The sequence below is a fragment of the Diabrotica undecimpunctata genome, chromosome 7, assembly GCF_040954645.1.
Source record: "Diabrotica undecimpunctata isolate CICGRU chromosome 7, icDiaUnde3, whole genome shotgun sequence".
NCBI lineage: Eukaryota > Metazoa > Arthropoda > Insecta > Coleoptera > Chrysomelidae > Diabrotica > Diabrotica undecimpunctata.
In genome coordinates this window covers 8,234,372-8,248,291 of record NC_092809.1, presented here as the reverse complement: position 1 = coordinate 8,248,291, position 13,920 = coordinate 8,234,372, and the positions used below count along the sequence as shown (strand labels likewise).

The following is a 13,920-nucleotide window of genomic DNA, read 5'->3' as shown; positions in this document are numbered from 1 at the left end:
TCTAAAACACTATCAGATCCCCATCCCAATAAAAGAGGACACTGTAGGTATTGCAAAAAACGAAAAACAAGACATTTCTCTAAGTTTTGCAAAAATTGGTTGTGCATGCAACATATGTTACGCAGTACAGACTGTAAAATCATTGTGTAATTTTGTGCTACTGTATTTTCTGCATCTATTTTTATTTTATGTAACAATAAAACACTTTCACAAATTTCCACAAAATTTATTATAAAATCTTATCACTAGTGCCTTTCTCAAGAGATCTATTTCTGGCATGCGTTTACACTTTATAGTCTTTAATGAAATATATTACGGAGGGGAGAACTTTTTGTCTCAAGTTGGTCATTCAGAATTATATCTGTGTTTTTTAATTTGTTAATTTCCATAGATTCTAACAAAGATAGCTTAAGGCCTTTATTTTGAATGTGAAGAATTTGAAACTCGTCATTAAAAGAATGATTATGATCTAAAAGGTGAAGTGCGTATATAGAATCTGTTTTTCTATTATTGAAAGCCCTTTTATGTTCTGCTATTCGTTTATTACAATTTCTACCAGTTTGACCGATGTAAGTTTTTGGGCAGTCGCCACCACATTGTGTTTGTATACACCACTGTGTAAATGCTGTTTATTTTGGCTCTTGTTGTTTTTAATATATATGCCCAAGTTGTGGTTTGTTCTGAAAGCTGGTGTTATTCCTTTCTTTTTTATGTGTTTGACTATTTTTGTTGATGTTTTGCCTGTATATGTAATAGAGCAGAAGGTACTGGGTTTTTTTCTTTAGTGGTGAAAATACTAATTTCAAAGTTTTCTTGTGTAGTTTTCGATTTCAAAATTTTATTAATTGTTTGTTCGTTGTATCCATGATTTACTGCTATTTGCTTAATGATATTTAATTCTCTCTCAAAATTGTATTTTGACATCTAGTCTAGGCGGGATCTCTTTTGGATTGGACATTTTCCATAGGAAGCTATTTTTTTGCTGGAATCCCTTCAGGATGTGCCCAATATCGATAATCACGATATGCGCCAGTCGCAAACCCTGTTCTAAATTTTTTATTTAACAAAATCTGAAAACAATTGAAAATTTCCCATTTTTTTGCTCCTATTTTCGTTTATAATTCGGAAAATATTGATCCTAGAGAAAAAATTATACGAAGTAAAAAGTTTCGTTATTCAAGTTTACATAATACAGTATACTCCCTTTATAACGAACACGGTTATTACGAGGTTTCGCTTATAACGAGGTACATTAGATGTCCCGTGAAATTTCTATTGAACTATAACCCTTTATAGCGAGGTAAATTTGCTTATAACGAGAGAAAATAAGATTGAAAAACCTGTTTTTTACGTTTTGGCCCGGCCGTAGCTATAAATAAATACCCTTTTTAACTGCGGGCCGCCCGCAATAAACTTCTTACAATTTATGATTCTTAGTCGGAAATGTAAAATTTATGATTCACAAGTGTCATTGTATTGGGTTGACCATTCATACCTAATAATATGGGTCCTAATAGACAAGATGTGGAAAGTGTTTTAAAGGTTGTCAGAAACTTTATCCAAGACAAAACGCAAATGAAGAAGCATAAAACTGTTTCACATCTTTAGAAAATATGATAGATAGAATACTGGACAATTTAAAGCAGTCAAAAATGACAAAATAACTTTATACGCTTTATACATATTTACAGAATACAGATTTTTTGTTTTAACGTATATCATTGACAGTAAAAGTAAACAACTATTTGTTGTCTTAATGCATTTCATTGACAATAAAAGTAAACAACTTTGTTTTAAAAACGCCATTCAAACAATATTTATTAGCATCTTATATTGCTCCGAATGGCTTCACTATAGAAAGTTAATGTTTTAGAAAACTACATATTCATATGTATGCACAATATTATTGTTGTTGGATATAACGAGATCCGCCTATAACGAGGTAATTAGTCTGCCATTTCAGTTCTCGTTATAGAGGGAGTCTACTGTATTTCGTTAGCTAGAAATTGAAAATTTAATGTTTATTGTTGAAAAAATAGCAATAATGGGAAAAAAAAGTACAAAAAAATGAAGTTAATCCTTTAAATGTTTTCGACTTTCTAAACTTGACTTACAAGCTCCATATTCCGTCTAGAAAAACTTCTTAATATGTTTAAAACGTGTGCTAAATTTTGTTAAGATCGGTCGGATAGGTTTTGCATAATAATTTTGCAATCCAGCCTACTGGAAAAAAAATCGCAAATTTTCAAATTTATAGTAGGCCCTAAATGAGCCTCTCAGATAGTTGCAATTTTTTTTACATATTAAGAAAGACACAAACTTTCAAATCGGTTCACTAGGAGAGCCTAGAAATTTTTTTAAAATTTTAAACATTTTTTATATATATATTAGGCTTATAAACAAATTGAATAACTTTACGAGCTTTAAACATATTAATTTCAAAATTTATACACTTAAAGAATATTAAAAGACGCTCCTTTAAAAAAAAAAGATACATTCGGCTTACTGGTTGCCGAGATATTGAAGGTCAAAGTTGGCATACATTTGCCGTGTAACCATAAGTGATAGAGGGCTCGTTTTTAAACAAGTACCCTCGCCTTGTCAAGTACTGTTTATATGAAAAGTTTTACGTAATGCGCTTCATGGCAACATCCATAAAAAAGACAAATAAAAAACCGTTTTCGCGTAAAATGTCGCTTGGAATGCATGAGAGGTGGTGGTGGGGGACATTCACTCGAAATGTGAATCGGCGAGTTCAAAATCATAGCGCGCTAAAAATTGCATTACCTCGCCTTCTTGTTAACCAATTTTGCTCTTTTTTTTTAATTGATGTCTCAGACGACAAGGATTTCAAATATCATATTTTCAAATACCATTTTTAATTGCAAATTGGGAAATTTACAATAAACAATTGTATGTTAAACAAGTAATTGCATTTTTTCTTCATGCATTTTTTTTGAGATTGCAATTTATACATTGAAGTAAATTGTTACTTTTAGTAAACAAATATGTATTTATAAATTGTTAATAAATAATTTAAATTGTTAAAACAAAGGGGAACGAAAAAAAAATCTTTTTTTTTTCATAAATAAACTTTATTTTGACTCAATCTTCAATAATTTTTTTTAAGTCTTTCTTTTCTTGGAAGGACAAGAATCTTCAGGTCTTATTTCTTCCTCAAAACCTTCATTTTCTATTTCAATATCTTCATCCTCAATCTATAAATTTAATGTTTCTTCTCCTTCATCTGTAGCTTTATCTTGTGCCTCTAGAAAATCTAAGGAATCCATTTTTGAACAAAGTTTTTTACATTTGCAACTAATATTTCTGAATAATCAGTGAGTCAGGTAGTAATACCTGCTCAGTTTGTATTGGCTCAAGACCATTTTAAGTTAATTCCCACTCCCACTCAGTAGCATTCAGGTTATTTCCAAGCCACTGCTGTACTTGGAAATATACACGAAGCGAGTGTTGCTCAGCTGCAGATTGTGTTGGTGGCAGCATGGACAATTGAAAATTTTTATTTTTGCAAAGTTTATTAAAGCACAAGTAGCGAATTTTATTCAATGTAAAATCGCAATGTGAGTGGCCCATATACAATGCCGATATGTCTGAATTTCTACAGATCCCGCCTAGTCTAATCGGAATTTCTGTTAATCTATGTAACATACTATGATAGGCTGCCAGTTTATGTTGTGTGGGATAAGATGATGAATTGTGTATAGTTGTGTTAGTATGGGTAGGTTTATGAAATATGGATAAGTCATGTTTGTTTTTAAGTCTGATAATTTTTAAATTATCTAAAATTATTTCATATCAACCTGTTCTTTAATTTCCCATTGATAATGTTCCATTACAACTCAAAAATTTTAAGGGAAATGGGCAATTACCACCACATTCCATAAGCAATAAATCAAAAACTCTTGCGATAAAAATTAAGATAAAATCAGCGAATTTATAACCAAATTCCGTCCCCAAAAGGGTTATTAGTAAAATTCCAAACAATATAATTCAATAATGTCATTTGAGTTTGATAGTACTTAAAAACTTCCCCTCAGACCAATTTTCTTCTCGAAAGAGAATTACGGAGTTTATTGCCGAAAACACTTCAGTATCAATGGAATTTCCTTAAAAACTTAAAATGTTAGCGAAGTTCCTAACCTAATTTCTCTATCTACCTTCCTTCCGGCTATTATGCCCTTTACGCTGAAAGCAGAGAGAGAATGGGATGGAAAGAATCTAATTACGATAAAAATGAGCATTGTTCTGAATACTACTTAGAGCAGTCAAGAGGGAACGTTCGCAGACCTTTCGCAAATGTATAAAGTAGGTGGAGTGTCCATCTCTTCAAGAAACTGTAATGGAAGTTGAGATATCTTGGAATTTAGTGTGATTAGCTTGTTAGGGGTGTTGTTTTATTATATCGTTCGGGTTTTACCCAGCGGATGTATTGATTTTAATATATTTTCTACAATATTTACTTTTTCATTATTACATTCTTCTCAGTAATATACGTGGGAGGATTATTCGATAACTACATAGTCTAACAAACAAAAAGCTAATTCCACAAAAAATATTTCATTTTTCAACAGTCCCTCGCTGCACTGACACACTTATTTACTTAGGAAGTTGTGGTAACTGTTTTCCGATGACTTTGAATCTTGCGCGCGCTCATGTACCTTAAAGTCACTATTGGTAGTTATTGGTATTCAGTAGGTATTCAGCTACGATACTGTGACCACTTTCAAATTAGGAATCAGAGTCTCGGTGACTCCACCTCACCGTTAAGGTAAGTTTTGTAATTTGATAAAATTAAAGATCTTTGTGTAAAACCTGTTATTTTTAGATTCATTTGGTCCCTAGTACATCAAAAAAAATTAATTCATTAAACAATAATTTTGAAAGTACTGTTTTAAGATGGTATAATGAGTAAGAATCTGACTTGTCTGATATGAACAATCTTTTTAAAATGATGAAAATATTGATGAAGAATTAGAACAAGAGAATGAGGATGAAATTGGAAAAAAGTATTATTATGGAGAAGATCAACAAAAGTGGGCGGTAAATGAACCTGTAAAGAATATGCGAACTCAACAACTTAATATAGTCATAACCCTACCAGGATAAAACGGTTCTGCTCGTACTCTAGGAGATGAAGCCACTCCAGAAGATATATGGAACCTTCTTATCTCTGAAGCTATGATAAATACTATAGTGAAGATACAGATAGTACTGAAATACGAGCTTTGATGAGCCTACTAATATATACTGCGATCTATAAATCTAATGATGAAGATATTGACGCCATGTTTACTGGATGGAACCGGAAGAGAGATTTTTAGGACTGTTATGAGCGGAAAACGATTTAGTATTTTGATAAATTGCTTGAGGTTTGATGATGCCACATCTAGGAAAGAAAGACTAAAAGAAACACCAGCGGCAGCGGCTCATATGAATGACATTTTTGAAATGTCTTTGAAAATTGTCAAGATGAGATATTAATCGGGTTTAGCGGCTGGTGCAAGTTCCGGATGTACATACCAAATAAGCCACGAAAATATGGCATGAAACTGATGTTGAAAACAGATGCTAAGACACAATTTGCCTATAATGGCTATATATATATTATAATGGAAAAGGTTCGGATGGAATTGGTCCTTCAAATTCAGAAAAAAAAATTATCAAACCCACACAATCGGTAATTCGTCTAACAAAATCTCTATTTGGTAGTAATAGGAACATTACTGCGTATAATTGGTTTTCTTTTCTTCAGATAGTGAAAAAGTTACAGTCCAGAGGCCTTACCTATTGTCGCCAATAGCAAAATTCGGGCTTTACGATTCATCAAATTGCAACCTTAATTGCAGCCAATGGTATTGCCCGAAATTGCAGCTCAATTCCGGATTTACCATTGGTCAAATGGCAACATATTGCAGCCTATGGTATTTCCCAAAATTGAGCATTGGCTATCGTGCAAGCTCCAATGGCACAGCGCCATGGAGCAGTTGACCTTTCGTATAAATATAGGTGCACGATGGCCAACAATTCGTTCTGGTCAGGACAGGGTCCGCAGAATCAGCCTTCTTGGCAATAGAGACCTTCTGGTTGATTAAGTTCCTAGAAACTCTGCTTTTATTTACACCTAACCGCTATCCTTTTTATTTCAGGATTTTTCCTAAGTTCTCTAGCGAGACTTAGTCTGACTTTAATCGAACTTTAGTTCGAATTAAATCGTCTTTTTGACTTTTTTGATATTTATAATACGATTTTTTGATATTTATTTCAGAATTAATAACTTAGGGAATTTGAATTATTTCTTTCAGGATTTTTCTTAGTTCTTAAAAGAACTCAGAGTAGGTTCTTGGTTGATTTATTTGATATTTCAGGGAATTTTAACTTGGCAAATTATTGTTATTTTTAATTTCTCTTTCAGATAATTTCACCTATTTATTAATTTTGTATCTTTTCGACTTTGGAGAATTTTATAAAGATTATTTCTCTTTCAGATACTCTAACCGTCTAAGTTCCTGAGCGGAACTTAGACGAATTTTATAATATGTATTTTATTTCTTTCAGCGACTTAGGATATTTTTATAATATTTACTCTCTTTCAGGGACTTTGAAATATTACTAATATTTTTCTCTTTTAGGGACTTTGAAATATTTTGGCTATAAAAATAACTTTTTCTAGTATTTTTCTACATTTCAGGTCTCATCGACTTAGTAAATTTTCGATAGTCGAAAATTGCCGATAACTCGCTTTGTATACTATATATATATATATATATATATATATATATATATATATATATATATATATATATATAATATATATATATATATTTATATATATATATATGTATATATATATATATATATATATATATATATATATATATATATATATATATGGATATTTTGTTACATGTGGTTGTTGATTCGTCCCGAAGACACTACGACAAACACTTCTATCGCATTTTGGACGAAATCAGATATTTAGAAATTACACTTGCTTTCCGAAATTTTTGGGACTTCACTTTTCACTTTTTTTTCAATTTTACTTTTTTGCATTAATTAGTCTTAGGTGTGATAACTAATAACTTTCTCTTACAGATTCTTAGTTCTAAGACTAACTAACATTTTATTTGCAGATTCTTAGTTTTAGTAACATTTATTTGCATTTCTTTAAAAAGGTATTTCCCTCTAGCTTTGTGGTCATATACGGCCTATATGTCCACGGATCGTGACCCTTACCTGTACCGTTTTTAAATTAAAAGAGCGGTTCAGTAGGATAGTATCTTAACAACTAGCTTTAACTCATAAAAGCCCTGCTTATATACACAAGTTATTATGTACTAGAATATTCTGGAATAGTCCACCTCTATTCACTTGCATTAACGCTTCGATTCCATCCCGGTCGATAGATCCGGAAGGTTCTCGAAGGCAGATCATCGTCCCGAGATGCAACTGTTATATGGGCTACGTCGAAATAAGCAAGTTCGGTACACTGCTGCCCTCTTAGAGCTGAGAGTCCCGATCAGCAACTCTATATGTAGGCCCGGGATGGCGGAATCTACAGGACTGTCCAGCTATGCATGAACACCTCAGAAAGAAATAATAGTCTACTGTCTTTGAAGGACACGATCCCTTAGGATTCATGCAACACACAGTAATTCGTACGTCGGTTTCTCGGAAGATCACTTCAAGCATGCTTCTGACAATCTTCCAATCCAGATTATCTAGTGCATGGCCTATCTTGGGTAAGGCCAAATTATTGATGTCATAATTGCAGACGATTTTCTTTAAATTAGTTAGAGCACGCCATATATCCTCGCAGCTTGCCCTGTATGTATACGACTTCCTGGTTACCATGTACAGCAAAGATCGAGGAATTCACCATCTTCTAATCTCAGTACTCTTCCAACTTTAGGCTGCTGATTTTTTAACTTGTCCAAACGACCGAACTTGTTATAAAATACGGACGAGATTTCTATAGTCATCTCAAGATCTTGGACAATACAGTGGACTAGAGAGACGTTATGCGGAACAGTAAAAAGATCGTGCTACACTGCTGTGGTCACGCTAGCACTCTGAATCTAGCACTCTTTCTCTCTGCATAATTTGACATAAATTCATTAAAGCTTGGTCGCCGGTCATCTTTGATCTCATGTTGAAGGGTTCTTGCTTCTTCTGTTTCATTTGAGCCAGCATAAGGTGCAAGACGATTTTTGTGAACTACTTTTGGTTTACCTTTCGGCAACTTCTTAATTCGGTATATTGCGTCATTTATTCTCTTTTTAATTTCATACGGACCTTCCCATTGTCTTTGTACTTTAGGAGACAAACCTCGACGACGTTGTGGATTATAAAGCCAAACAAGATCACCTACTTCATAGTTTTCATTCTTGCATCGAGAATCATATTGATCTTTCATTCTGTCACTGGAAAACTGGATGTGTTGTCGGGCAAGTTCATGAATGTTGTTCGTTCTTAACGTAAGGCGGTCGCCATAATCTTCGCTTGCTTGCAACATGTCGGAAGGTCTGCAGCCAAACTCTAGGTTGCAGGGCAAACTAACTTCAGGACCTAAAATCAGGTAGGTTGGAGTCTGGCTTGTAGTTTCATTTACGGCCGAGTGGTAGGCCATTAGGAATAAATGAATGTGCTCCCAATCTCTTTGATGTTTTGATACAACTTTGGACAGGTGTTTACCCATCGTTCGGTTCATCCTCTCGACCATTCCATCTGATTGAGGATGCAGCGGTCTCGTTCTGGTCTTATTGGCAATAATCAATTTACAACCTTTTTGGAAAAGGGTTGACTCGAAGTTTCGCCCTTGGTCGGAGTGGATCTCCAAGGGAACACCAAATCCGATAAAGAATTCTTTAACAAGTACTTTTGCAACGGTAGCAGCTTCTTGATTTGATTATTTCGTAAAATAATCCATGGCTACCAGGATATATTTATTTCCATCATTCGTCTCTGGAAGTGGACCTGCAATGTCGATTGCTACTCTTTCCATAGGACTACCAACATTGTACTGTTTCATGGGTGCCCTCTTTTTACCAACTGGACCATTACTGGTTGCAATCTTACACCATCTTTACAGTTCACCTCATAGAACCGTTCTCAAACCTTTTGCAGAGTCTTCGTGATACCAAAGTGTCCACCTGATGCACCGTCATGCAACTGACGCAATACTTCTGACACTTTACTTTTAGGTACAATCAACTGAAGCTTAGATTCTGTACCATCATCGTTCTCAAAGGTTCTATACAGAAGATCATCTTTTAGCACTGGGCAATTCCATTGGCTCCAGTAACACTTGACTTCTGGACTACATGCACTAATGTCTTGCCAAGAAGGTCTTTCACTTCGACGCAATAAAATCCAATAATTTTTTACACATGGATTATCTGCTTGGGCGTTTTGTAGCTGTTGAGGCCGCTATTGGTCATTAATGACGGTTGTTCGTCTCACGGGGCAAAGTCGTTCTTCTAATTTAAGACAGGTATTACAATTAGCACTGCATGGCCGTCTTGACTGAGCATCAGCATTTGAATGACTTTTTCCAGCCCAGTGTTCGATCTGTTTTAGCTTTCTGACTATTGTATTATTTTCTTGCAATTTACGGAGAATGTGACCAACGTTGCCACCATTCCAACATCTGGATTCGCGTCTCTTCGGCATACGAACCACTTTCCGTAGGATTTTCCAGACGTTTATCGATTTGTTCGTAACTAGAATATTCTGGAATAGTCCACCTCTATTCACTTGTAATAAAGCTTCGATTCTATCCCGGTCGATACATCCGGAAGGTTCTCGAAGGCAGATTATCGTCTCGAGATGCAACCGTTGTATGGGCTACGTCGAAATAAGCAAGTTCGGTACAATATCAATTTATAATAATTCAATAAAAGGAGGCGTTGATGTACTAGATGAGACATGCAGCATTTACAGCCCATCAAGGTGAACTCAATGTTGGCCAATGGCTATTTTTTTTTATCAAATATTAGACATCGGTTGTGTCGATGAATTTGTCATGTCTAATTGTTTTAAAAATAGTGAAAATACATCCCGAATCAAATTAATGAAGGTACTAGCAAAAAGTCTGACAGAACGTTTTTTTGAGGAAACGATTTGAAAATCTTAGAATTAGCTTAGATATAAGAAACTCGATAAGCAGAATACTTGCACTCGAAAAACCAGTAACATTTCCAATTACAGCTTGGCTAGTGTTTAATGTTTGTTGCATTTTTGCAAGAAAAGGGCAACAACTACCATAATCAGCCATAAAAACTGTTAAAATTGGAAAGATTCAATATCTGGGTCATATAATGAGAAGTACGTATTAATTAGGTTAATTATGCAAGGGAAGATACAAGGGAAGAGAAACCCAGGACGATGCAAAATAATCTGGCTAAGAAATTTGAGAGAGTGGTTCGGTTGCAGCTCATTAGAATTATTCAGAAGCGCGGCCAATAAAATTAAGATAGCGGTGATGATTTCCAACCTTCGATAGGAGAAGGAACCTGAAGAAGAAGATACTTAATGACTTTTTGTTGTTAACATATGACAGAGCATTAAAAAAATATACTTAAGTATGTAAATTAGCACATGAACATAAAAAAAATCTTAAGACTCTTTTCGTCACTCAATAATTGACAGTTAAGACGTGCTTAGATAAGGATCGAAAATTATGGTGCAACGTAAGTGAGAGTCCTAGCTATAAGCTTGATAATAAGTAGAAATTTCAGTACTGTTGTAAAATAAAGGTATTTTAATAACTTTTTTATATAATAGGTATATATCTATAGCGAACAAATTTCATCCAGTTGTAACTTAGTTCAGTGAAATTTTTTCAAATACCTAAATCTTTTTTTTTTATTTTTTAAAAAGGAGTCCGCGGGACTCCACATCACGCTCAATATAACTGAAATTGCACCTCACCGGTTCGGGTTTAATGTTGCTATCCCAGTATTTTTCCTCATTGAGTTAAATAAACTCTGTATTTTATGGGCACTTCACAAGTAAACGTATCAAATATCCCGCTCGTATTTCTTTCTTCGCCGCTTTAAACAAGTACCTCCTAATCAGAAAAACAAATATATCACTCATCTACACACACAAACACACTTAGGAATACATTTCCAAAATTTGACAGCTTTCAACCCATGTCTCATACTTTATGTGGTTTTGTAACACCCCTGTTCCAGGACCGGTTTAGAATTACATCTACTTCACATTTACATCGCATCGATTGGAAAATGGACTGATTTTGAAATAAAATTTTGTACTTTCAATCTCTAGGGGGGAATTATGTTTTTATATTTTAAAAATAGCTTTTAAAGTTGAAGCCGAAGATTGAAAATTAAAAATTACTAACACATTGAAACTCCCTACAACAACTGTTTTATCAATAAACTTTCGTCAGTATTTTATCTAGTACTCACTATAGAGTAAGATCCCAGAGCGATCAGACATAACTTATTTTCACACAGATGAAACCTTAGAGTCTGAGTAGCGTCTCGTGTGCTTTGAATACCTGTGTATTTATGAAACTTGCTGAGTGACACCTGGGCAGGTACCAGGTGAGAAAGGTAACTAAAAATAAGAGCTATTTAACTTAAATTTACATAACTGATTTTTATACATATTTTGTAGAATATTATTTGGAAAATACTGTAATAAGTGTCAGACACTTGTCATGGACCAGAACTTTTTTCAGACGCTTTAAAGCTCCACTAAAATTAAATGAACTTTACTTACTTTTACATGTCTGATTTTTAAATAGAGATGCAAAAATATTTAATCGGATCGAAAACAGTAAGTATTCTTAATGTATTTGAATTTTTTACTCTGAGGCTCATGCGCACAGCACTCTCGCGCTCATACTTCTGGTTAACTAATTTTTGTGTTTGAGGGATGTTTGGTCATTTTAATTTGTCTGACTGATTAAATATAACTTTATTATAGTTCCATTAACACCATATTTAAAAATCAGACATGTAAAAGTAAGTAAAGTTCATTTAATTTTAGTGGAGCTTTAAAGCGTCTGACAAAAGTTCTGCTCCATGACAAGTGTCTGACACTTATTACAGTATTTTCAAAATAATATTCTACAAAATATGTATATATTCTACAAAATATGTATAAAAATCAGTTATGTAAATTTAAGTTAAATAGCTCTTATTTTTAGTTACCTTTCTCACCTTTCTATTTTGCGGGAATATAAGAGGTTAAACTTTGAAGAGTCATTAGCCATGGATATGTCTAAAATGTTAAATTAATTGGAATTCTTTTATTTACAGTTATGCTAGAAGTTTAAATAAGGGTTAATAACTACATACGAAGCTTTAGCGTGGGTTCACCTATTTCAACTTGTATGCTATTTAACGGAGTTGTTCTGCACGCTCCAAGTATAATCCTTAGGGAGTTGTTATGTAACGTATCCAAAGATTTGAACGTTGTGATGGCAGATGCATAACGTATGGTCCTAAAGTTTTGGGAAAAATGTCACCTGGTCTGATTGAGAAGCAAAATGCATTTAACAAAGAAGGCCATGGAATTGAAATGTCATCAGTTATTGACATTTAATAAACAAAGCAGAATATTTTGGTTTGTGCTCTGCAAAATGTCTTATAAAATTGATATTCGTCGAGTTGTTTATAATATGGTTGGGCGAATGTCGAAACGAGATATTGTTAATATTTACCGAGATCAAAACATAAGCAAATCGACAATTTATCGCACAATCAGAGAATATGAAGAAGGGATATCATGTGTTAACTTGCGTAAAAGTGGCCGACCGCGGATTTTGAACCATATAAGAGAGGCAAGACTGATTGAAGCAGCTAAGAACAAAATTGGGGTCTCACAGCGAAATCTGGCCAGAAGATTTCATGTTGGAAAGACTACAGTATACAGGACCCTATCGAGTAACAATATTATCTACCTTAAAAGAAGGAAAACTCCAAAATACACAGAGGATCAATAGAGAATTCCGAGATGTTGCCGCGCGTTAAGGCGAGTGCATTTCGTCAACAAGTTGATCGTAATGGACGATGAAAAATATTTTACTTTGTCCAACTCTGAGATGAAGGGTAACGATGGGTTTTACACGAACGATTACGAAAATGTACCTGATAAAATAAAATTCAAAAGTAAGAAAAAATTTGAGGACACAATTTTGGTATGGTGTGCAATTTCTGAGGCTGGCTTTATCTCACAGCCCTACATTGGTGTTGTTCGAGGCGAAGCCTTAAACGCAAATATTTATATTCAAAGATGTCTCTCTAAATTGCTTCAGTTTGTGAACATACATCATGCAAATGATCAAATAGTCTTTTGGCCAGATCTTGCTTCATGTCATTACGCGAGGATCACAAGGGACTGGTACGAAACTAACAACATTACCTTTGTACCGAAAGCAGGCAATGCTCCCAACCTACCTCAGGCTCATCCAATTGAAGTGTTCTGGGCAATGTTAAGTCGGAAAGTCTATAATAACGGATGGGAAGTACAAATCAGGAACAGTTGACGTCGAGACTTAAGACGTCGCATATATACAAAAATTAGAGAAATTGACGCCGAGGTCGTCCAAAGGGTGATGCAACGTGTCAGGGGAATTATTAGGGAAATCGAAAATAATGGTCCCTTGTCTGTCATTTGAATTTTGATTTATAAGGATAGTTAAGTTAAATTGTTGAATAATTTAATAAAAATATAAGATTATTGTGGTCAGAGTTATATGCTTTTAAAATTTTTCCCAAAACTTTAGGACCATACGTTATGCAACACATCCGTAATCAATTTTTGAACGAATTAAGGGTCTATATAACATGAGCAGTGTTAGAGCAGTGTACAATCGGCACCCCTTAAGTTTTGTGAGTTAGGTATTTTAACAAGTTTCCACATTTC

General features: G+C 34.1%; 1 protein-coding gene across 1 annotated transcript in view; it reads right to left on the bottom strand.

Annotated features, from left to right (window-relative positions):
- The window catches only part of LOC140444956 (transmembrane protein 47), a 635,087-nt gene that overhangs the window by 588,914 nt on the left and 32,253 nt on the right, over nt 1–13,920 (bottom strand). The window lies entirely within an intron of this gene.